The sequence below is a fragment of the Dendronephthya gigantea genome, unplaced genomic scaffold, assembly GCF_004324835.1.
Source record: "Dendronephthya gigantea isolate DGI-Jeju-01 unplaced genomic scaffold, DenGig_1.0 000424F, whole genome shotgun sequence".
NCBI lineage: Eukaryota > Metazoa > Cnidaria > Anthozoa > Malacalcyonacea > Nephtheidae > Dendronephthya > Dendronephthya gigantea.
The window spans coordinates 36,308-63,167 of NW_021163434.1; the positions used below are offsets into that span (position 1 = coordinate 36,308).

The following is a 26,860-nucleotide window of genomic DNA, read 5'->3' on the forward strand; positions in this document are numbered from 1 at the left end:
TTTTTTTAGATGTGAAGAGAGGACGGCCAACCGAATTAAAGCTCTAAATGTGCTTTGTAACATATTAGGAACGTTATCTCCACTATATGAGGTATAAAATTTTAGTACTTTGAATAAATTTTAGTCCATTTTTCTAGACATTAGCGATATTATGAATCTTTTTCTAGTTTTATAACTCCTTGTTTTTTACAGGAAGAAATACTTGAGAATTCAGTGTTGCCACATTTAGACCACATTGTCAAAGATCGGGATATTTCTGTGCGGATCCGAGCTGTCCAGCTTCTGGTCGATGTTATTGAATCCTCTGATTCACCGAAAGTTTGCGATGTTTTGCATATAATCGAGAAGGTACTCAATACAATCATTTTCAGACGGTTTCATTTCTCCACTCCAATTTCCCTCTTCATTCGTGATGAGCTGATACTGTACTTCAATAGAAAACTCTTTCTTATCAGTGAAAGCTTCCTGACCTGAACCTAACTATATATCCGCAAATTGGATCGTTTTACACGGGGGTCGTGAATGCAAACGCATCAGTGAAGTAAAAGGATATACATTTCATTTATCAATTCCAGATTGCCACTGTCCAGTTGATCCTCTCAAACGATACGTTAAGCCGTCATGTAAAGAACATGTAAGGTAATTATAGAGACTGCAAGGTATATGTAGGAACATCTAGAGACATAAAATTACATCTAATCACTGTAATTTGTCTTTGTTGCTGCAGCCTCAGGATGAAACAGCATAGAAAGACATCAAGGAGGCTGTATTAGGATTAGTACGCTTGTTCAAGGTAATGAAGGACATGCAGAGATTGTCCACACATATTCGTTCATTGTGATGAAGTTATTTTCGTGAACAAAAATAAGTGTAATTTAATGCCACACTTGCTTCTCTTTCAGTAATTTCATTCTATTTTTGCAGATGAAATTGTTTCGTAAACCTCAAGAACGAGCCGAACGAATATTCAATATATTAGTGTACCACATAAAAACTCATTATGACAATGGCTATCGGACGTATAGTGCATCGGAAATACGGCTTTCGGTAAGGCAAATTCAATTCTATTTCTCGCGATTTTTCTATGATGTCTCACATTGTGTTTTCTTAAAGATTCTTCAATGTTTCCTCAGTCTGCGAGCTGACAACGTCTAGGCCTTGTGCAAGACAAAAGTAGAAAAGTTTAATTCACTTCGTATTTTGTTTGTTCTGAAAGAAAATGTTGGTTAATGACGATAGTGCCACGTATGTCAGGTATTCTGCTTCCAAAATTCCTTTTCTTGTTTGCGTAATACATTCTCATTTTTGTTTTAGTTCTGCAGAAGATAAGACAAACGGGATTGTTTCACTGCCTTACAGCGAGGCGATGAATGTTATTCTTGTGTGTTACAACAGGTAAACTTTTCTATCATAATATATCATCTGGCATTAAGTTTCGATTGAAGTTCAACTTTCTTCATTTTCTAGGAATTGGAATGGGAGGTGTTGGATGTTCTTCTGAGGAACTTTCCAGAGGCACTGCAAGATAAAAACTTGATACTTTCTGGAAAGCAATATTTACGTTCAATATCTACAGTCTTCTCTAAAATGGGAAGGGAAGTGAAGTTGTGGTACTTTTCACACCAAAATCATGAACTAAAAATTTTACTTTGCATTCAGGTTTCAAATTACGATTTTCTTCCTGGATTATTTCGTGTTCCTAACGATATGCGCCGACCTCATTTGTACGCTAGAATTTTTCCAGTACGGTTCTTATCAATCAGTTTTTTGCATATATCATAATATCTTACCATAATATACCAAAACCATACCATACCATAACCATACCATATCATATAATCATATCATATAATCATATCATATAATCATATCATATAATCATATCATATAATCATATCATATAATCATATCATACCATAACTAACCATAACTAAATCATACCATACGATAACCATATCTTACCATAATAATATCACACCATACCATACCATAACGAAATCATACCATACCATAACCATGCATATCATACCATAATTATATCATACCATACTAATGATTTAATTGGATATTTTATTGTAACACGTGCAGGTATTAACGGAGCTGTGTACGTACCACATTTTATTGGTCAAGATGAACAGGTAAGAATCTGCGTGACTTTATTTTCAGCGGTTGTCTGTTCTTGCTTAAACGTTGTTGTATATTTCGTCTAGTGTTGTCTGATGCGTACTTGGTTGCTCATTTCGCGACGTTAAGCGTATCTTGTCTCACCGTATGTATGTTAGAAATGCCTTCAGTTATGGCAAGGTATGGCTACTTAAAATAGTCTGGAATTTGAGACGTTTTTTTATTTCCATTAGCACTTTGTAAGAATGAAGTTGATTTAAGTAGTTGCAGCGTTTTAGAAGTTTATTTCTTTGGAGATATTTGAAATCGTGCCTTGATAATGTGCTCAGTGAATTTACAGAAACGTTTTTCAATAAACTCCAGCCTAAACGTAACGTCTCTTGTGATGCGAGATACTCCTTCACAAATATATGATTTTTTAAGTAATAATTACTAAATTTTCTGTCCTTAGACTGCTCCCACAATATCTGGAAAAGCTTACTAAACTTTCGCCAACGTCTCAAGTTGCCATACCACTGCTAGAATTTCCCTCTGGTATGTTTCTTGAAGTTACGTAAATTATGAAATCTGTTACAAAATATCAATGTACCCCCTAAAGAGAGCTAGGTTGTGTAAACACACAATCGTATTCGGCGAAAAGTTGGTAACATTCTTTTAAATCGTTTAAATCGCATTGTAACAGCTTTGTGCTTTGTACAAAAACTTCACAGCGATCCAGTTGAAACAAGTCTTTGGAATATGTTTGCCTTACACAGAATCATCGAAGTTGGCTCAACGCGATAACATCTGAAACTTTTTATTATTGGTTTTGTCAAAATGATTAAAATATAAACGAACTGATATGTTTCACCTTAGATACTCTCAATACACTGTAGCTCTTGCTGATAATGTCATTCATCCTGGTTTGTCAACTGTCCGCTATTGTTAAGAAAACAATTCGTGCCATTTATTACGAAAGTAAGTCCACATGTCATTCTATTGCCACGGGGATTGCTTGCTGAATTTTCAATAGATATATTTGCAAGAGCGACCAAGTTTTAATATTCTTCTAGTGAAAGCTCTTAGGAACGTATTTGTCATTTCCAGGCTTCTTCAACTGATAGAAAAACTCGTGCAGATGATTCTAGCCAGGTGCCAAACACAAAATTCGATACCAAAGCATCTGACCTTCTTACCCGCGATTTAAAGCCCACTGGTACCGTAGGCTCAGTACAGAAATCTTGTGACTCAAACATCTTGTGACGACCAGCGGTGGGAAAGACTGAGATTTATGAAAGTTTAATTCCAAAACAACTCTTTGGTAAGGTCAACGATGGGTCAAACCTGTTCAATGTTTCGGTTGGGCATTCCGTTGGCGGAATGTCAAATTGATATTGTTGTATTTCAGATGATTTATCGGCCGAACTCATTAAAGAAGGAGCCAGAAAACGCCTTGAAACTACAACAGAACTTCTTAGCAAGAGCACAGACAGCGTACATTGATTGTAGATCTTGTCAAAGATCGCCTCGCATCGTGTAGAGAAGATGAGGAAACTAATATTGAAGATACCCGGGATGATGTTGAAATGAAGAAAACCGAACTCAAGGAGTCAGGTTTGTAATGTTAAAACAGATCGGCCATTGTTCGCGCATTTACGAAATGAACAAATTATCTGCCAACATTTTAGACAGCGCAGAACAAAAGATGCTGCTTACAGAACACGGCAGATCTTCACCCTCGTCGATTTTATTACAAGATTCCGGTCAAAAGTTGAATCTTGGTTCGGCATTTGTTCAACGAACTCGATATTTGAGTCGCAGTCCGAGATATGGACCAAGCGCTTTTATGGTAAGAATTTCTCTTCAAACTCGCTTTGCATGAAATTTATTTCGCGCAAGAACATTCACTATCCATCCCTTATATTGCTACTAACATGACTGGCAGGGGAAGCAGAAAAGAAAGAGATCTTTGATTTAGACTAGCTTTTTCATTTTACAATCGTTTCAGATTGATGTCGTACCAGATTCCAAAGACACTGTTTTACACAAGGAAGAAACTGAAGGCAAGCGAAATTACCTTTGCAATATGGAGGAAATATATTATAATATGACTATATTTACCTATTTTTCTTTCACAGGGAACAGTCAAGGCTTATTAACTCGTGAAGAGTTTCAAAAGGTAGCAATTTTAAGATCACGAATCATCATCGTGCATTAATCTCAACATCTGTTTAATTTTAGCCTGTTCCTGGTAAATCCCTTCTGGATGCAAGTCCTTTGAAAACTTTTTTGAGTTAAGACGAGGATAAACTTAATGAATCCGTAAGTCAAGTAATAATAATGATAAATTGGTCTTATACGGATTATTAAATACTGAGCATTATAAACCGGTAAACTCAGAAACCGGTAATCTCAATTTTGCACTTCGAATTACGTAATTTAATCCTTGTGGTTGAAGGTGAGGACTTGCAACGTTACTTATTTATTACAGGGTGACGATAGCGTGGGGAATTCAGGGGTCGGTAGACTTAGGGAAAGACACTCGTAATATAATAGATTTTACAAAATATATCCTTAGGTTTTCCTATGAGTTACAATAAAACCTTTACAATTGTTCATTGATGAGCTCAGAATGTTTCGTTATCACGTGGCCTATGCACGACTCTTAATGGTTACTGTTAATCTGTTGTAACCACCTGCTGTACTGGTACGATTATTATCACATTTTGTTTGAGCTTTACATACCCGGGGAAAACACTCAGCCACGTCGAGGTTATTAGCTAATTCCAACAGCTTGTCGTAGTATTCATTGTGGAATAAATCTACAGAGGCACGTAGTTTTGCCATTTCATCCTTTAAAAGATTAATCTGTTTTATTGATTCCGCAATATCGATTTTTTTTTTCTTTAATTGGACCGTCAATGACAAAGTATGATCCAGAACATGTTGGGTGATAATGAGAGCAGCCATAAATTCAAATTTCTCCACGTTGCGAAAATGAGACTGTGCGTCACTAGCTAATCTAGGAAATGGCCCTTCCTGCGATCCTCCAAACTGCATAAAATTGAGTGTTTCGTAGATAACTTTGAATGCATCCAAACAACCATCGCGGGATCTTATTCGTTCTACCCATCGTGTCGTGGAAGGCTTTGCGAGCTTGTTACGGGTTAAACCAAACTCTTTCATCTTTTTACTTAGATACTGTGAGCGGATAGGGAAACTGATAAAAAAGCTGGCGATATTTTGTGCCTGACTCAAAATATTTTTCACTGGAAGAATTGAACACGCTTTGGCAACAACAAGGTTTAAACGATGACTGGAGTAATGAACATGCAACGCCTTCGGGTTTTTCTCTAATATTCTCCCAGAAATACCTTTTACCTGGCTGGACACAGCACTAGCACCGTCATATCCCTGGCCTCGACAATTTTGAAGGGAAGCCCGACATCTTGAAGTGTACTTTGACTAATGAACGGAATCAAATCCAAAGGCGAAACAGTTCGGTATACAAATGAAAATGTTCTTGAATCATGTAAAACTTCAAATTTATTCAAGGTATGTTATATAATTAATAATGCATAATATATTTTCGAAATATTATAAATTTGAACTTAAAATCAGTGTCTACCGTCTACTTTTTTGCATATTATAAAAGTAGCAAGCAAATTCAAATGACCATAAACCCGGCATTATTTTAGAATTCGAAATTTTGACAGGATATAATTTTGTAGTTTTGATAGTTTATACACCCCAACAGCCAAACAATTTTATGATACTTATCCCTATATTGATCATTAAACCCTATAAATGTATTAAATTATCCAGAAAGTATAAGCTTGGAGTTATCATTAAAAAGTGCCTTGCACCAGGTGAACTATATTTATTCAAATCTATTTACTAATTATTGTATTTTACTAATTTTGTATTTACTAATTATTGTATTTACTAATTATTGTATTTTACTAATTTTGTATATACTCATGTGTATGTTATAGGATAATAATTAACAATAGAGTTGATGTTCGCGGTCATAAATGTGTTTTTGGCCCGACTTCGAACTCATTTTAGCCCGAGCGTAGCGAGTGTTAAAATGTGTTCCGCGAGGAGGGCCAAAAACACATTTATGCCCGCGAACATCAACTCTATTACTATAATATATAATAAACTATAAACTATTATTACTATAATATATGTTGAACATCGTCAGCCTTCATCCCCTTAGCTCAGTAAGTCATGCGACATTCCATGTCAGTTCCAGTAATTGTTCATCTCAGACCTTGAAAGAAAAAAAACAAACATTCCAAACACTCCAAACACTCCAAACACTCCATGTCTTCTGACCTGGATTCAAGTTTACTGCTTTTATCATCTTTTTTATTTCACGTTTCCATTTTGAACATGTCCAATTGCAAAAAAGTATCCAGCCGACTTAAAATAGTTTTATTTTTGCAGTTACTTTCCAGAATATACCGTTTGGTTAAGACTTGTGTATTATAGTATATCATAGTTTTAAAACTTCTTTTTCTGTCAGATATTTTCAATAATTAGCTATCGAGACCATCCTCAGTTGTTCGGGCTGGAATACACAAGCGGTCAGCTGAGAAATTACTCGTCTTCCGACAGGTAGTTTAAAAAAGCAGATTTTGTATGAAGCTATATAAAATATTTCTTGTTCTGAATGTTTGTATTTCACTCAATCTAGGGATATATCATTGGCTGGTTAGCTACACGGGGTTAGAGGCAGTGGAAATGGAGATGTTTGTGTAAAAACGACCCCAACGAAGAGACGGTACTGTACGCTTTTTCATAGATGATTGAGCGAAAATTATGGTCAAAATTTTCCTGATGAAAATCTCGCACTGCTATGATTGCCGTAAATACGAACCCTCATTTCATTCTCCTCCTGACGTATGGGATCTCATATAACACACAAACAATTACACTTCTCGTCAGGTATTCCTATTAGTCAGTCCAATACATCACATACAGCAAAAGAAGAATTGTTTTTTTAAGATGATATATTTTTCAAGGTTATCGTTGGGGTCCATTGTATAACGTTGTTGACGAAGAAGTAGAAAGCAGTCATTTAAAATTCCTCGCTGCGTCTCCAGGTGAAATATTTCTCTTTTTATTTCACTTTAAATTTTTGAAATATCTCCAAAAGCTTATATTGTCTTATTACTGGTTCCTTGCAGGAAATTTAACCGAAGATGTGTAGAGATTTAACTGCAATATTTCCTACAGCGGTCTACTTCATGCAGTCACCCAAGACGTAAGTTGACAATTTCTTATTTTGTACTTTTCTGCAGACAAAATCCTGTGTAGAGAATATTATTGCATTTTTACTGAGTTTTAATGTTCTGTCAAAATCTGGATTAAGGCTGTTTTCCACTCACGTGTTTTTCATACGCACGTTAGTTTTCTGCATATTTTAGTATGCATTAGTTGACCTAGATTTACAACAATAATCGTTATAAAGGAAGCGAGAATAATTTAAATTGGCAGATTGAAGCTTATTATAATCATAACCATGTACGCACGGACTCGAGTTTACTTGATAGTCGATAGCGTCGACAGCAAATGACATTGAAACGTTTGTATGGATATTTCGAAGTCCTGACAGTATAATTAATATCCCGTAGGTTATTTCAAGCAAATATTTGACTAGCGACGTCGAACAAGGCCAGTTAACCGCGTCGTGGATCGTAAACTGACCTCAATACAGAAAGTGGGGACAAAATAGCCAAAATACAAAACATTTTGTTCTAGGCCTCTCAGTTCCCGCCTCGCCGCGTATAAGGAACGTTAAGAGGTCTAGGGACTACGCTGCGGTAACTCTGGTTGCTGAGTTGACTGGGTCCGAATCCATGAAATGGTAGATTTGAATTTTTCTCGCCAGAAGTACGGCTGGAATATTAAGTCTTTTAAACTCCAATATATATTTCAAACGATTTTAAATATTTTGTAAGGACTTTTCCCGGAGAATAAAGAAAGACTTATCATTAATGCCATCACAATGCTCATTGCTCACGAAGGTATTGTATATCTTTGCCAATAAATATATTTAGTGTTCACCCCTAAAATATACATATTCTGACTGCTATTACCTTCACAGGTATTCAATATATACATAAAATAGTTAAAATGTTTCGTCTATTTGCAGGAGACCAAAACAAAATATCAGATAAAGATCTCGAAGCACTGTTTCACGCTTTGAGACATTAGGTTGGATCCAAAGCAGGTTTCACAACGCTCACTAGGTGAGAAACGTTTATCTTTAACCACAACACACGCTGTTTACTCAACCAGCTCACTTTCTCTAGACCGTGTTTCTGTTTTGTTTTTACAGCTTCTATGAGAAGGTTGGTGTGAAAACTGTGAAAGCTTTGAAGAGGAATAATGAAGCCGTGACTCACGCCGCTGTCGACATACTGTGTGCTCTGATGCAGGTAAAGAGAGGGCTTTCCTTTAAGCGGCCAAAATGGTCAGACCGGTCATATTTAAATTTAAAATAGAGTATTTCGTTAAGAATATAGTTGCGAAATTTCCGAGCTAGACAGATGCAAGTAACGATATACTTGAACGCAGAGTTCTTGAAACACTCTAAAATACCAGTAATCTGTCTGTACCGAGATCAACAATAGGACCGGTCTGGCCGTTTTTTCCGTATAAAGGAAAGCGCCAACACTTTAACGATGAATTTCCTGGTAATATGTTGCCAAATCTGTCACTGTCATTAGTGTTACCCCTTTAACTTGCAATCCACATAAACTCAGCCAACTTTGAAATCTGAATGTTAACAGGATCCAATTTTATCGAAACCAATTCTGTTTTTTTATATAGCCAACGCACGATAACTATGACATTCGACAAGAACAGATAAACAAAAGCTCTTTGTTATCCTCTGAAAAATTCTAAGCAGTTTGTTGGAAATTCTCACGATAAATGTGGTAAGATGTGCGGTGTTGGTTGCCTATAATCTATGCTGAACCCTTGCATTTTATTTTTCCATCCCTCTTGTATGTATATAGCTTTGTTTTGGAAGAGAAATTCCCTTGCAAAACCCAGCAAGTGATTCGTAGCAACTGCCTTTCTAATTTGAACTACCTTTCTAACTAAACACAAGAAATAGATTAACCATGAAAACTTTTCTTCTATATTCGTTCTACTGGGGTTTTAGTTATAAGTGGATTGCTTGATTTTCTGACGTTTGCTCTGTGTCCTCCTTACAGGTTTGTTCTAGTTGCTTTGCAATATATTAAAATAATACGGGGGTGAAGTTGGACATTCATGTTAAACTAATAGTAAGGTGTGATTGCTTCCAATATTTGAATCAACTCATGTAGTCTGTTACAATAAATCGACTATTGCATATTCCTCTTAGTGAGCAACAGATGATGAACAGTTTGGGAAATTACTGGAGAAAGTTGCAGGTATGCTACAAAGAAATTTGAGGAGCTTTTCATTCAACTTGTCTTCTTGGTAGTTTATGGCTCTTTGACTGAGGTTGAGAGTTGATTAAATAGCCTTTCTCTCTTTACCTTTTTGGTGAAGTTTACCACGTCCACTAGCTTGACCCATGCATAGGAGCAACTCATGAAGTCTGTTATTTGTTTGTCTAGAAATGGGTCATTGCATTTATCGATTGTTCCAGGTAGGTTTACGACAAAACTAAATAATAGTACCAATTTTACCATTTCTTCGCTTGTGTATGTTTTACTATTGCCCGCTAATGGTTCTTACCAATCGTGGTTTTGAATTCGTTCCTCAACAATTTCAGCATCCGTCGACAACAATTGTGAAAGGTGCTGGCATGGTTCTGAAGGCGATAATCGAGGTACGTTTTATTCATTCATTCATCCATTGAGAATTTTCTGCCTTTGACGAACGTCATTTATAACGCTCTGCATTTTTTTAGCCGTGATGAATGTACATATTAGTTCAGTTGATATTTAAGAGGTTTTAAAGGGTCTTAATTTTGAGAGGTATTATACACACTTCAAATCAAGCCAGGAACAGATGACGGAAAAATGAGTGAACTATAGATCCTCCGGCAGGAATCGAACCTACGCTTTTGCGATGCCGGTGCAATGCTCTTGTCACTGAGGACGTACAGTTGACTCATTTTTCCATCAACTGTTCCCTGCTTGAATTTGAAGTGCGTATAATACCACTCGAAATTAAGACCCTTTAAAACCTCAAGAATATTCCTGCATCGTGTGAAGTGCCTAAAATCATCTGTTGATATTTAGTTAGAACTTCACTTTAGGAAGCTGATGAAGAAACCGCGGCAAAAATACAAGTTCTGGCGCTTGCCGAGGGCGCTCTACCAAAACGCTTACGCATGGCCATGTTTACGCAAAGCACTGATAGACGTTCGCTATTGAACAGGTGCGAATTAGTGTGATAAATTAACAAATTGTTGCAGAGGTATAGCCTCTATTCCATCCGCAGGACCTGAGTTGTATTTTAGCAACATTCTCAGATTCATCTTAAAACTTGTGATTTTATAATCCTCTATATACTAGCCATCTGTAAATAGTTCAATTGAGACTAACAAGCATACTCCATAAGTAATTTATAATCATTATTGTTGGCATAGCATCATCCAACAGCAATGGCATTACTTGCGAGAATAATGTTCGTATTAAAGTAGTTATAGTTTTTAATGTCTAAAATATACAAGAAAGTTTAAATGCGAGATTTCCTGTTCATAATTTTTGGTTCATAAACAATTATGTAATAAATTTGAATACGATTTTCACAGCCTGCTGGTTTGCTCTATTACCTTGAAAGCCCTGACGAAGTAAGAAATCTTTGAAAACTTTTTTGCGAGGGCCATTATTTACATAAACCCATTGAGGTGATTCTGACTAACCAATCGTATTCATGACTAAGTGATATCAACTGCTTTGGTAACTAAACTCCATCATTCATCCTTAAACTGTGCCAACTGCCCCACTGACGAAATAATTAAATGGTAATTCATTCAGAAGTGTAAAACCTTTTTGTAAAGAAACAATTTTGTTGGAAAGTTTTTATCTTTCCTTCAGCCACCAGAGACTGAAGAAGATCGTTTATCAATTCGTGACAATGTAAAGCTTGCAGAAGTACGTTTTAAATCAACAATCGTGTTCCAAAATTTCATAATGCATGCTTGCATGTACGTATAAGCCTGTTATTTCACGTGCTATACTTGTGTCTTAGAGCTCTGGAAAAACGAGGGAACGTTGAGGAATCAACTTGAAGGATATCTCTCGCATTGGAGGACAAAAATAGGATTCAAATCCAGGAAAGATGTGAGAATTTAAATCCAGTTTTTTTATTACAAGTAAGTGTTCATATTAAAAAATGGGAAAATGTTCTAGTCGTTTGAAAGATGAAAAAGCAATGATATTTAAGCGGATCTTTTTTACAGATTCAGTCAAGATCTGACAGCGTACAACCTGATTTGGAATTACAAGGTGAGTCTCGAAGTTAAGGTTAGTTTCCGTTGAAAATATAGGAAATGGAAATGTAATGGAGGATTTCCTGTCGCTATGAGTATAACAAGACAAATTCAATAGTCCTGACCTCTTTCTCTAAACTGTTCTCGTAAAAGAGTATGAAACAATTTCTTATGTTTTCAATGTGACAGACGCGAGAGGAACTTCTGGGGCACTCGAATCTGATTTGCACGCATTTGCAATGGAAAAAGATCTGAGTGGAAACTACGTTGTCTTTTGGAATCACCTTTAGTTTGAAGTCCTGTATGAATGTTTAGCTGATGAACTGAAATAGGTTAGTGATAAGCCTAACTGCTCTAGCTTTTTAACAGTTCTTCATAAAGCGTCCCCCCCTTATTCCTCGATAGGAATCAAACTCAGTAACGTATCTCTGCTATCAGGTGACTATTATTTGAGAGTCTTGTTGGAACAAAACGACGAGGAGACGCCGATAACAAATGTGTGAGTCCACGACATTTATCTATCAGGGTTTGCAAATATTCAAACTACTTTCCATGTGCTTTTCTGTCTGGCTTCCCCCTATTCTCTATATTGCTGCACAGTTCACGCAATGTTATTTGTCCTGCAGAATGTAGTAGAGAAGTATAGAATCATGGATGAAACCATTCAAGATTCGATCGACTTTTCTATTTTGTTTTCAGGCTCGAGTTGTCTAACGATCTGTATCACTGATTCCTATTGACAACTAAACCAACTATGAAAGCAATGTGCCTTCAGGTGAGGATGTCGTTTAGCGCGAATGTAGCCATGTGTAGCCTTCGAAGAATGAATTAAACAAATTGGAATATTTCATTCACAGGCGATGACTAAAGTTTATGGAAAATATCACGAAGAGATTGGAGCTTTTAATGACACCAAGCTAAGGATCATCTGTTATTGATCCAGTGTTACTGCAGGAGCCTGAACTAAACTAACTTTATTCATACTGTTTCGTATTTTTAGCATTTACATGAAAATGGCATCACTAACAGGGATTGGAAGGTAAGCACGCCCTAATTTATTTATCACTACTTCTTTATATCCTAAACTTTAACGACCATAATTTAACTTTTTCTTCTCTAGCCAGAAAATGTTTTATTGTGTTCCTCGTAGACGAAACGCTTAAAAGGTGTCGGTGTGTATTGAACTTGTGTTAAATTGCCCTTTAAATTGTATTTGAAGAAACCATTCGATGTGACCATTGCCAGCAAATCCTGGAAGTCACTATAACTCAATTCCGAGTTTGTCCGTGATTTCGTTTTACGAAAGCAGAGCGCATTCTGCAAACGTTTTAGGTTCAGTTATTTCATTGTTACAGTTCTCAATGATAACAATTAATTTTTTATCAGAATTCCTATATGGAAACAATCTGTGGTACACCAAGTTACCTCGCTACCAAAATGTTAATCCCGTAGCCTGAAGAACGATCCTACAAGAAATCGTGTGTTATATGTTTGGTATGCCATATACTTCAGTTTACTCAAATTCACGTAGTGAACACGATTTGTAATGAAGCTGGAGGTAGCTTAACCTCATTTCAAAATTGGAGTACGTCAATGAAAAGTTAACGTCTTTAGACTTTCCGGATCTTCTTTATTTCAAAGCAGGCAAATAACCCATTGGAGAAACAAGTCAAAGAAGGGTCGTATAAATTCCGAACAACCTCTGGAAGAATGTTAGCAGTGAAGCTAAGGATCTTATAACAAAACTGCTTACTGTTGGTCACAGAAAATGCATCACGGTTTCAGAAGCTCTGGAACATCCTTGGATGAAGGTGATGATGAAATTACTAACCGCCTTATAACACCCGCATCTAAGATTTTCAAAATCGGCTGACCTTTTCGTCTGAAGTCCCAGCTTTCGAATTGTTAGAATTAGTTTGGTTGAAGTTTAGAACTGATACAGCTATCCAGCATAAATAAAGTCAGTTTAGTTCAGGTTTCCTCCTGTAGTAACACTGGATCAATACGGGATGACCCCTACTGGACCTCCATGAAGGACAATTTAGAACTGATAGAACTATACGGTATAAATAAAATTAGTTCAGTTAGGAGAGAAAGCTTTAAAAGTGTTAGATTGATCCACGATTTAACAAGTTTTTGTCTTTGTAGGATAAAGAAATGATAGAAAAAGCAGAAAAAATGATAAAACCGACCGTGGATGGAAGATCAATGTCTCCGCCCTTATAAAAGGTATGTTGAAAACTACGATACTGTCCCGTTCTTCCGTCCAATGACCCTTATTTCAACTCGCAATTGCAATGAAACATTACATGTTGCAAGTTACATCGAAATTTAACCAGCTTTCCGAAACAATCTCAAGGCGCTGTTACACTACGCAACTTTCCTTGCAAATTGCAAAACCATTCTACTCCTGAGGCATCTAAAGTTGTCAAATACGAACATCTATTACGATCTGCTAACGTTTCCTTAGTATTTCGAACACTCTTTACAAATTAACATCCTTCGGAGTTATAATTGCATTGCAAGTTGTAAGGAAAATTGCATATTGTATAGTAGCGCCTTCAGTAAAGTTGAAAACTCACCGTGCAATGAAACATTGCATGTCGGCAAGTTAAAAGGCAGAAAATAACTGTCACCGTACATGGTGAAGACTGGCCGACGGTCACGTTCAGCAGACGAGGCTCTGCGAGCAAATAAAATACTCAGTGGCGTAGCCAGCACGACATTTAGCAGCATGACTGAAAATGCTTCATGTAAGATCACATCACTAGTTATTCCGATAAATAAAAGAACAGGGGCCGGTTGTTCGAAAGGTGGATAAGTCGCTATCCAACGGATAACTCACTATCCAACGGATAAGTTTTATCCAGCGTGTGATTTGGGTTGCACGAAGCTTGTATAACTTTATCCAGAGGAAAAAATCGCTATCTACCGGATAAATTTATCCAAGGTCCGGAGGTGGTTTAAATCCACTATCCAGTGGATAAATTCAAAGATACAAGGTAACACTGTAAACATTTATAAAATAGGACAAAAATGCAATATTCCTCTTACTGTGTTTCAACAAACTAATACACATCATGATGTATTCACTATATATTAAAAATGTTTCGAAGTGCAATTTGTCGCAGCAGCGTTTCACGTTGCCTACACATTCCGTTCGACCGGCGATTTTTTGGACATCCTCGCATTTAAACAGGTGGTAAATTTACTATACGCTTCTAATCAGTTTATAAACGCGAATATGCAAAGAAAGATTCAACCTATTCCAAGGAAACTTGCTAATATCTAAGTAATTTCATTCACGAACATTAAAATAGTGTTTCTAAATTTGCTATTGGACCGAAAGGCAAAGCGTTGCAAGGTCAAGGAATAAAATTGCAATGTGTTTAATTAATAAAATCACTATGATGTGAAGTGCAAAGTTCGAGCAAATCACTTGTTCAAGCCTTTCCATTCAGTAACTATACTCGAGAATTCGTAATGATTATGAATTCAATGTTGTAAATGCTTAGCAACAGCTGACGTTGTGGTACGAAATTTCAGAATAATACTGTTTCTTCTGGTAAATTTAACTATCTATTGGGTAGCTATCCACTTCACTATCCACGCTTCCTGCAACGCGTTTTATAATGGATAACTATCCAGATTTATCCGTTGGATAGGACTTATCCGTTGGATAAGTTATCCATCTTTCGAACAACCGGCCCCAGTTCCATACCTATACTTTTGTACGTGTGAAACTTTTCGCTTGATTTCTTTAATTGTGAGAATCCGACCGTGCAGCAAACATTGAAATAAAGCGATAACACTAAACTTGATTGTGATAGCCCTGAGTATATACCGCTATAATAGCTTTGTTCCTCATAATGATATGCTGGATTCCTCGTCCAGGTATAACTTCTAAAACACGCCTTATTTTACTTGTATTCCAATGCACCTAAGTTAGTAAAAAACCTGACAAACCCGCTGGTAGGGTGTAAAGAATTATTTCTAAATCAAAAACTCGCTCTTACATAAGCCACTTATTGAAAAATTTCGCTATATATTTCAGTCAGATGGATCTCTCAGTCATTTCTCATTCCTTAGTGAACAAATAGTATTTCAGTGAATTGCTAGAACATACCTGAAAAACAGCTATAAACTTCAATTCTCAAAGATATGTTGCGTACCATGTCTTTGGATGAATGCGGATGTAAAGCGCGGTTACAGTTGGTGATAGGACATTTCCACCAGCGAGTCTCTAATGAAATGAATAATTTGTTAAACAATTAATCTTAATCACACATTAAAAGTTATATATGACCGCATGGAAATGATGTGATGCATATAACGTGACAGGGTAATCTGTAGAAGCCTTGCTTATTAATCCAGCTAACCCTGACTAGTCCATTTATTTTGTAATGATCGAATTTTGCCCGTCGGAACTACAGGACACAGAATAGGTCTTCACCCACTAATTATAATCACGACGACTTTGAGTGAAATCGCTCCGACAAACATCTTTCTTGCCGAATGCATTTGGTCCTGGTTATTTTTCCGTGCAGACCAGGAAGCTGCCTCATTTAAGCGACCATGTCCTGTCGACTTATCCGCATTCCCAACACTTGTTGCTATTATCTGGGATGTTATGTGTCTTCAGTACGTGGGCCAATAATTAGTATCAATTATCTTCTGGCACCAAAACACCATCGAACAATCATCAACAAAAATGAAATGAAATGCATATAATTTGCCATACACGGCTCCTCCAGAATTGAAACCAGTCGAGGTACAGCGTTATTTCCATTGATTTTGTGAAATCTTTACTTGGGGGTTAACATCGAATTTTATCACATTCCCATATAGGGGAATTAATGAATAAAAAAATGTCCAATAGTCCTAATATGACATAATAATAAACTGAACATATACCATGTAGCCTGCAATATTTACCTTGCTTGGTATGTCAGTCCATCAAATCCATGTATGGCACAGCGATGGATGGAGGTGTAGTCAGTGATAAGAGAAAGGTAATAATTGTTAGCAACTCCTGGGTTGCCATACTTTATTTGATCTAAAATTGAAACACAAGGAACAAGTAAATTATTATATTATTGTCCAGGGTTGTGAGGCTATCAGCACTGTGATATCCCAGGTTCATGCGTACCGCTACCATGGGACAACATTCCTTAGCGAACAAATAGTATTTCAGTGAATTGCCAGAACATACCTGAAGAACTGCCATAAACTTCAATACTCAAAGATATTTTGCCGTACCAATTCGACTCTATATGCCATAGAATCTACAATTGAGATTACAAGAACATAACTATCACACAATTGAAACTATAATTGTATATGAATCACAAGGGCCTATACAGTATAGTAACAGCATGTATTTTGACTTCTATAACACAAGAATATACAGAACAAAATGCAGGTTGTTTTCTTTCATATTCACATAATACCCCCAACCCCTGACAGTTACATATATTGGTAAATGCAATTACATAATAGGAAAGGGAGAAAAAAAATCTATTTTTATAACACCAGTGAAATATTGTGTACGCATAATACTTAGCGCTATGACCCATGCTGTCATGCTTCCATCACCAGATATCATGAAATCATCTTGGTTTTTAATGTTGAAATTAATCCGTTTAATTTAAAAAGCACAAAAATACCACCAAAATATAGCTCGAAAATTTCTAATCAAGAAATTAATCAATATTGCTGTTAACCTGACACTGCAGTGCAGCTCTAAAAATCATATCAAATTACACAGGATTACAAAATGGAAATATAACTCGCCTTTGGAATTTCGTTATTTCTTCGTTATTTTTATCCTGTCGTCTTTTAACCGTTACATATAAACTGTAAAGGCATTAGTTATCTTTTCTGATAGGATTTAAGTCAGGATGGGCAGAAAAACTCGAAAAATATAGATTTTTTATTTGTTATTGTGTATAGCGAGGCGTTGCTCAGCCGCATGCACAAGTGGTTGTCGCGTGAGGTTAGAGGTGTCAAAAACGTAATGTTGCCTACCCCGTGGGGGTAAAATAAGCCCAGAAATCGATTTCTGGGTAAAATTGTCCCTAGAGGTCATAATTGTCAAATTTTCGCTAATATGGTGATAATTATATGCACATTTTCGGGTTTCCGTTTGTAAACACATTTGTTGGAAATCACTACAAATCGCCAAAGCAACTGTATTTCGAGTAAAATATATGAAAATATTGATCCCAATGTAAGCTACAAATATTTGGAGGTTTTAGGCGAGATTTTTGGAAGGCTTTGCGTATTTTTGCTTCTCTAACATTCAATTTAAAAAGTACAAGTTCTGCAATAAATATCTTGGCTTATAGGAAAGCTTTTGAAATGAACTAAAGTTATACAAATAGGTAAATGTTTTTTTTAAGATAATACAATTTCTGTTGAATTGATAAAACACTTCCAGATAAAACCGAAATTATCTGTGTGCGCCGTTTACGACCGGACAGCAATGAGTTTAGTGGTCTCATATTTATTAAAATGGGTGAATTATTCGCAGAGTAATCACAAGTTTAAATGAGCTTACCACTTTGAAATATCCTCTGATCGGACGTCTAACTGAGAGGATCCCTTAAACATCGAGAATACTTCATTAACAAGTGCCGCATTCTGTCCTGTTTGAGAAGGTACAAGAACTTCATCTTGGGTATTGGTTACTCTTTGCTCCGTTGGAAGTTCCATTCTGTTGTATGAGGACAACACTTGTAGTTGGTGTGATGAAAGGATGCAGATTGTCCGTTGGATGTTGTGCTTTGTATTTGAGACGGACCACATTAGATATCAGCGCGAAATTGACACATTCATGGGATTCGAACCCATGAACTCCTAAAAAGGAGTATCCGCAAAATGTGTTCTTTGTGTGGCCAGGAAAAAGAGAGAGCTACAGGGCTTCTCCCAAACCGACTGGCAGACAATACGAAACGTAGAGGACAAGACAGTACAACACAACACAAAACACACAACCGACGACACAACATCCAACAACCCACAACCCACTAACTCTGTAGCTGAAACGACAAAAAATATGGTGAGTTGTTCCTAGAAAATGAAGCATCACAATTAGCATGAAGGCAATTGCTGGCTGGGTTTAACTGACGGCATGGATATGGGGTGGCTTCTTAGGGTTGGATACCGAAACTAAACTACGATCGTCTTTGTCTGAAAAACACAAAAAAAAATTATTAGTAGCTCCCTAGAAAACGAAAAGCAAAACACAGTTAGACAAGCAGTGAGCCGTGTTTCCAGATACGGGGACAGAGAAGCTAACAGCGGGGCACGGGGTCTACTTCTATTTAAAAAATTAATTATACATACCTTGATCCTACCTAAAGAAAGAACTCACTTACCTGAGAAAAACGGTCGCAGACGGCTCTGTTTTATAGCCTGTAGGCTCTTGCATAATTCAGCAAAATTAAGACAACTTGATTGGTTATTTCTGTACACAGGTCAATTTGTCATTGGTCAATTTTTGTACTCCACGATTGGTTCAATAAAAACCAATCAGATTGGTTAATCTATATTCAAAATTTGATACCGTTTCTTTGATATTTGCAAGGTGATTGCACAACAAATGTTCGATTTCACACGTTTTGGAGCATATTCCAAGCCAATGTATCACAGTATGAGTGTATTTGTTCGATTATTTCTCTCATGAAGTTCACAAGAAATTACAGTTCAATCATTATTAAAAGGCTTTATTCCCCTACCAGCTTTAGAACCCCATCGAACAGGAAAGTCGGAATTTAAAAGGCAAGTAAATCTTTCAAACTGTTGTAGCACTTGAATTCTGTGGTACATTTAACTACTGAACCTTTCAGAATATTGTAGAATTGGGCATGGCATGGAATAATAGTAAATATAGCAAACTGACAAATTCGCAAATGTAGTAAATTTCAAGGCTAAATATTGCAAATTCCAGTGGAAATACGGCGTTTTACCGCCATGCATACATAGCTATTCACAGCTACGATATTCACGTGTTGTATATATTCAATATTACACATCAAAGCGGCCTAATTCTTTGGATATTGCCCAAATGCAAACGAAAACCGGTTGCAGTGGTTTAGCTCACATATTCAGGATTATTTTGATATCTTTAGCGTCAAAATCAAGCCTTTAGAAGATTTTTGCCCATTTTTTATATAAACATACCTGATGATATGAATTATCGCATCACCGGAAAAATATTTCACAATAATAAAAATTTCGGGCCAAAAGCCGAAAATCTGACCTAGGTCCGATTCGAGCTTGCCTTAAGCACGTGATTAGCAATGATTATCGCTTAGAACTTATAAAATGCTCTTTCTTTGATTATTTTGCACATACTACACCAAGAATTACTCAGAATTAAAACAGAATGATAACATGTCAAATTCTAGACATTTTGAAGACAACAGAGACCAAAAAAGCGAAAAAATATGGAATTTCCAAAATATATCTTGCAATGGGTGAGTAATTTCTGATAACAAAGCAAGCTATTATTTTAATTCTTGTTTTCACGTATAATACAAATGCAGGTTATAACTATATGCTGGTTGGAATATACTATTCAAAGAATCGTTTTAACCGCTATCGTTTACTGGTATTCCGGGGTCTTTAGCCCAAATACTTGCTGAGATATTTAATGTTTTTCTTCTGTGCGACAATATTGTCAGGAGTAATAGCCTAATAGGGACCAGACGGGAATTAGATATTGTATTAATAATGTAGGAAAAAAATATTCCCTGTGATATATCTTCATAGGAAAAAGTATCAAAACGGATTATTTTCAACATTAAAAAACCAAGATTATCTGATGATATCTGGTGATGGCAGGCATGACAGCATGGTTCTTAGTGCCAACTACTTCGCAGGGCCACGTGTTATGCCTACACCATATTTTGCTGTACAGTTCCATCATTCATTTTACACTGATGTTATATAAATTTTTTTTTATTCTCCCTTTCCTATTATGTAATTGCAGAACGAATATTCAATATATTAGTGTACCACATAAAAACTCATTATTACAATGGCTATCGGACGTCTATTGCATCGGAGATACGACTTGTGGTAAGCCAAATTCAATGTTATTTCTTGCGATTTTTCTATGATGTCTTACATTGTTTTTTTGTAAAGATTCTTCAATGTTTTCTCAGTCTGCGAGCTGACAACGTCAAGGCCTTGTGCAAGACAAAAGTGGAAAAGTCAAATTCACTTCGCATGTTAATTGTTCTGAAAGGAAAACGTTGGTTAATGATGATACTGCAAGGCATGTCAGCTATTCTGCTTCCAAAATTCCTTTTCTTGTTAGTGTAATACATTCTCATTTTTGTTTTAGTTCTGCAGAAGATAAGACAACCGGGATTGTTTCACTGCCTTACAGCGAGGCAGAATGTTATTCCTGTGTGCTTACAACAGGTAAACTTTTCTATCATAATATATCATCTGGCATTAAGTTTCGAATGAAGTTCAACTTTCTTCATTTTCTAGAAATTGGAATGGGAGGTGTTGGATGTTGTTATGAGAAACTTTCCGGAGGCACTGCAAGATAAAAACTTGATACATTCTCGAAAGCACTACTTACGTTCAATATGTACAGTGTTATCTAAAATGGTAAGGGATGTAAAGTTGTGCACTTTTCACACCAAAATCATGAACTAAAAATTTTACTTTGCATTCAGGTTTGAAATTATGATTTTCTTCCTGGATTATTTCGTGTTCCTCATGATATGCGCCGACCTCATTTGTACGCTAGAATTTTTCCAGTACGGTTCTTATCATTCAGTTTTTTGCATCTATCATAATATCTTACCATAACTATACCAAAACCATACCATACCATAACCATAACCATACCACATCATATCATATAATCATATCATACAATCATATCATACCATAACTAACCATAACCAAATCATACCATACGATAACCATATCATACCATACGGTACGATAACCATATAATCCCAAAATTATATCACACCATACCATACCATGACCAAATCATACCATACGATAACCATATCATACCATAATTATATCATACCATATCATACCATAACCAATTTATACCATAATTATATCATACTATACTAATGATTTAATTGGATATTTTATTGTAACATGTGCAGGTATTAACAGAGCTGTGTACGTACCACATTTTTATTGGGCAAGATGAACAGGTAAGAACCTGCTTCACTTTATTTTCAGCGGTTGTCTGTTCTCGCTTAAACGTTGTTGTATATTTCGTCTAGTTTTGTCTGATGCGTACTTTGGAGATTGGTTTGGTTGCTCATTCCACGACGTTAAGCGTATATTGTCTCACCATATGTATGTTAGAAATGCCTTCAGTTATGGCAAGGTATGGCTACTTAAGATTGTCTGGAATTTGAGACGTTTTTTATGTCCATTAGCACTTTGTAAAGAATGAAGTTGATTTAAGTAATTGCAGCGTTTTAGAAGTTTATTACTTTGGAGATATTTGAAATCGTGCCTTGATAATGTGCTCAGTGAATTTACAGAAATGTTTTTCAATAAACTCCAGCTAAATGTAACGTCTCTTGTTATGCGAGATACTCCTTCACAAGATTATTTGGGTAATAATTTCTAAATTTTCTGTCCTTAGGCTGCTCCCAACATATCTGGAAAAGTTTACTAAACTTTCGCCAACGCCTCAAGTTGTCATACCACTGTTAGAATTTCTCTCTGGTATGTTTCTTGAAGTTACGTAAATTAAGAAATCTTTTATGAAATATCAATGTACCCCCTAAGAGAGCTAGGTTGTATAAACACTCAATCGTATTCGACGAAAAGTTGCTAACATTCTTTTAAAACGTTTAAATAGCATTTCAAAGCTTCGTGATTAGTACAAAAACTTCACAGCGATCCATTTGAAACAAGTCATTGGAATATGTTTGCCTCACACAGCATCATCGAGGTTTGTTTAACGCGATAACATCTCAAACTTTTTATTATTGATTTGTGAAATTGAATAAAATATAAACGAACTGATATGTTTCACCTTAGATACTCTCAATACACGGTAACTCTTGCTGATAATGTCATTTCATCCTGGTTTGTCAACTGTCCACTGTTGTTAAGAAAACAATTCGTGCCATTGATTACAAAAGTAAGTCCACATGTCATTCTATGGCCACGGAGATTGCTTGCTAAATTTTCAATAGATATTAAGAAGTGGTGTTTAAACTTTATACAGCTTAGGCAGTGTTGTTACATAAACTTGTCCATTTCATGTTACATAATTTTGCTTATATGCAAGCTCGTTTTCAATCATTTGTCCTTGTATTCCTTTAGAGTCTTAACAACGCAGATATATCTTCAGATGCTGCAAACCCATACCCTTAGTCACTAATCCCCCACCAAATTCCATTCACTCCCAAACTCCCTTGAGAAATCAAAGGAAGACTCAAGCAACACACTTAGTTCAGAGATGATGGAAATCGTGGGTGATATGATGGTCAAATATACATTTTCTTTTATTTGACCCAACCAAAAAGGTCTGTATGTTGGTTTCGTATTTTTCTGCACTGTGTTTCAGGGAAGATGACTATTTTGTTGTTTTTATAGAACTGCAGTTGTTTAATGACTCCTGCGCAATGGAGCGTCAAGAAGTTGGTTGCTTGGCAATGTGTTGATCACGGTTACAGTCAACAAGCGGGCAACTTCGAACATGTCATGCGCATATTGTTCGGCAGGAAAAGTGTTTGTGTGAGATGATTCACTGCAGAAGGGCACGGAGCCTGAGGTTTTAAAAGTTGAGCTTAAGAGAAACAAAAACGAGGCCTCAATTAGTCAGGTAAGGAAAATTCTTTCAGTATCATTGTTTAAATTGGCATACACTGTCTGCCCAGCGTATTCATGCTTAAACAACAAAATATATTTGCAAGAGCGACCAAGTTTTAATATTCTTCTAGTGAAAGCTCTTAGGAACGTATTTGACATTTCCATTGATAACGACAGTAATATCGTGTGTTTGAACGTTAAAGCTAAACTCAGGGATATTCTAAACAATACAAATCATGGCCCTAGAGTTATTTCCGATAAAAACCTGTCGAAGTTGGTTCGTCATATTGCAATGCATGTTAAATAAATTTGGTCAGTAACTTAGGGTAATTTAAATGTCCGGATGTGATATTGACGGTATACGAATGTTTTTCTTTTTAAGATTGCGTCAGTTATTCACCAAAATCAGAAGAAAACTACAGATACCTAGGCTGTAATTGGTTACAAAGAATACGTCAGATCAAAGGATTCGAGCTAGAGTTTCTCATGCGGTACCGGAACAATGTAGGTCGCTAGACTTAAGGAAAGACGCTCGTAATATAATAGATTTTACAAAATATATCCTTTGGTAATTCTTATGAGTTGCAATAAAACCTTTACAACTGTTCATCCTTCACTGATGAGCTCAGAATGTTTCGTTATCACGTGGTCAATGCACGACTCTTGCCCTGGAGGAGGAACCCAATCCGGATATAAATGACTTTTTTATCTAAAGTACTTCACGGAAAGGCCTTCAGTTGAAATATGAAGAAAGTCGGGCTGATGTTTCAAAGATTTTATGACGCGAAGTTGAATCTTGGTTCATCGTTTCTTCAACGAAACGGGCACTGATAAGACTTCACAGATAAGATATCACAGTAGAAGCCAGTGCTCTTTCGCTGTAGCTTGCCTAGCGGCACAGAGGTCTCAACAGATGGTAGGAAATGACAACAGAGAGCGAACATGATAAAATTTTTATGAATAAAATTATTCCGAAAATAACAAAAAAGATCAACCTGGTTGGGTGACATCTAGAGGTCTAATTTTATTCTTTCTCCAACTATGAGATTTGATGTGAGCCTCATTTTTGTTTCTTCTGTCCATCTATTATTTCTTGAAAACAAATACCATGAAACATGGTTCAAAATGAGACATTTTATAAGCACGATGTTTGTAGAATACTTTGCAACGCTTAACAAAAATCCGTAACTGGTATTTTCAATTTGTGTTTATAGCTTCAATCTCGTTCTACTGCAGTTTCCGATAGCACAAATGAAAGGTAGGATACATTAATTGTAATTTAAATTTTAATCTAAATTTGATGAAGTATCGTATACCTCAAAACCTTCAACACCACTTTGCTGGTATTACTAAATGACGCTCAGAAAACTTCGAAACATTAATTTTGCACTTTAGCGAGTTTCGAATTATGGAGTTTTTTATTGCTGAGAGAAGAAGCACTGGCTGAAGCCGTTGCTAGATCATTCCTCATTTTTTTCATTTTCAGTAATAATCAGTATTATTCACTCGCATATATTTATGTATCTTTCTCTCTGTAGTGGCATTCGCAAGTAAGTGAAAGGAGTGAGCCGTTTGAACCCGTTCTTACTTACGGTCACTTATTGAAAATTACTAGCTATACTATTTACAAAAAGTGCTGAAAGACTTCTCTTTAGGCCTCGACTGAAAACCATTATTCCATTGCACTCTTTCATTCATCTCTATAAAAAAATCACTTTATATTTTGAAACATCTATGACATGAAGAGAAAGTGCAACATTTGGAGAGAAAAACTCACCAAGTGGAAAATTATCAAAGAAAGCCAAGTCAAACCTTCCCAACCTTAAAATTTGCAACCCGTCACCAGAGTTGTCGATGGGAATTAAAACATTTGTTGAAGTTTGCAAGTCGATTGTATTGCTACAAATATCACGAACATTTTTTTTTAATTTGTTTTTATTCTAATATCCATTCTACTTTACATATTTCAGTATAAAGTTGTTTTGTATTGACAAGCAATTGCTTTTGACTTACAGATGTGATTTACTACAATATTGAAAATGGCTTGATTGACGAAGGTGGACTTGGTGGAGTTGTTGAGGATTATGCCATTGCAATGGCGACATAATTGATGAAATCAATGGCGAAAGAATTCTTTAGTCAACTAGAGTCGTGTTAGAGTACCATGTTTAGAAGGCGCTTGCGACGGACGACGAAAAACAGCGATTAAATTTGCAAAATATGGCTGAAATTGTGTTTTAGTGGGGGTTAAGTGAAATGAAATATGTCGTATCGCAACAAAACATCGTTATTTCTTTGGAAATTTATAATAAATATATTAAAAGCATTTTTTTCATCATATGGCGAACATTTTTAGAAAATAGAAAAAATTAGACTTTTCCGGGTGAATCAGTAATTTTATGCCTAATTAGCAGTTGACCTGGAATGGTAAACATAATTTGCTTGTAAAATATAAAACTGATGATAATTTCACCCTCCAGTGACCACCCCTAAAAGCAACATTCTGAACCATATAAGCAATTCAGAAAGACTGTAGCTTTGATAATTCAGGATTTAGAGCTATGGCGGTTATGACCGCCATGGTCATTTTACCCGAAAACAATTGAGATAACCTGTTTTGCATGAAATGCACACAAACTCCTTTGCAGGGCCTTGACTAGTAAATATACCTGAGTTACACGGGCTGTTGATATCACAATTGTTTATCTCTTCACGCACTTGCAATAAATCACATCATTAGCAGGGGATGGGTTAACTTTGCAATTCCGGACTTGACTTGATATGTTCATATCAGAGAGATGTCGCTATTGGAGAGGTACATATTAAGACATGTTTACATTTTCAATTACTGCTGCCATCTTCTTTTGATATATGTGAACGAGTAGATAAGTTATGGATTTTTCTGATAACAGCACCGATTTCATGTATTGAAATGCAACGCTCAATACCCTACACACAACTAGTAGCGTAGTAAAATTCAAGAAAATGGTACGATAATTTATTCAGCTTTAGAGAGATTACATGTTCTGACGTTTTGGGTTCATTACGAGAGCTGTTTGGCACTGCTACTTTAAACGCAAGTCGAACGGGAATTTCTTTAATATTTATTGAAAATATATTCTATAGAAAAGATTAAGTTTAACTATATATAAGTAAAAGGTATAAAGATACATGCATTCCAATCATTTTCTTAGTTCATACGATGAATCAAACTAAACTTAAACATTAACATAAACACTAATCACACTACAAACATACATGCAAACAGATAAAGTTCAGTACCTGAAGGGTGGATCCCCGTAGGACTTTGTCTAACACAACTATTTGTAAATCAACCGTTCGTTCTATCTCGTACTTCTCCTGACGCTTAACTGATTAGCAGTCACTCGTACAGTATCCTTTTATTAACTTAATAACTAACATAACTAGATATATTTATTACATTAAAATTAATTTGATTATGATGGAATGTTGTTGGCTATTCAAACC

The 26,860-nt window shown here is 36.0% G+C and overlaps 3 long non-coding RNA genes across 5 annotated transcripts; all 3 read left to right on the plus strand.

Moving 5' to 3' along the window:
• Positions 1-6,684: 6,684 nt before the first annotated feature.
• Positions 6,685-7,175, plus strand: LOC114543249. The gene is made up of 3 exons (XR_003689943.1): positions 6,685-6,726; positions 6,806-6,892; positions 7,134-7,175. It is a non-coding gene; the product is annotated as an uncharacterized LOC114543249 (long non-coding RNA).
• Positions 7,176-12,010: 4,835 nt separating this feature from the next.
• LOC114543246 lies at positions 12,011-12,449 on the plus strand. The gene is made up of 3 exons (XR_003689942.1): positions 12,011-12,050; positions 12,251-12,326; positions 12,409-12,449. It is a non-coding gene; the product is annotated as an uncharacterized LOC114543246 (long non-coding RNA).
• Positions 12,450-13,246: 797 nt separating this feature from the next.
• Positions 13,247-19,997, plus strand: LOC114543252. Of its 3 annotated transcripts, none has more exons than XR_003689946.1 (3): positions 13,247-13,362; positions 13,700-13,780; positions 19,963-19,997. It is a non-coding gene; the product is annotated as an uncharacterized LOC114543252 (long non-coding RNA). The 3 variants fall into 3 exon arrangements; XR_003689944.1 differs by lacking the exon at positions 19,963-19,997 and adding an exon at positions 19,294-19,333; XR_003689945.1 differs by lacking the exon at positions 19,963-19,997 and adding an exon at positions 16,473-16,512.
• Positions 19,998-26,860: the final 6,863 nt, after the last annotated feature.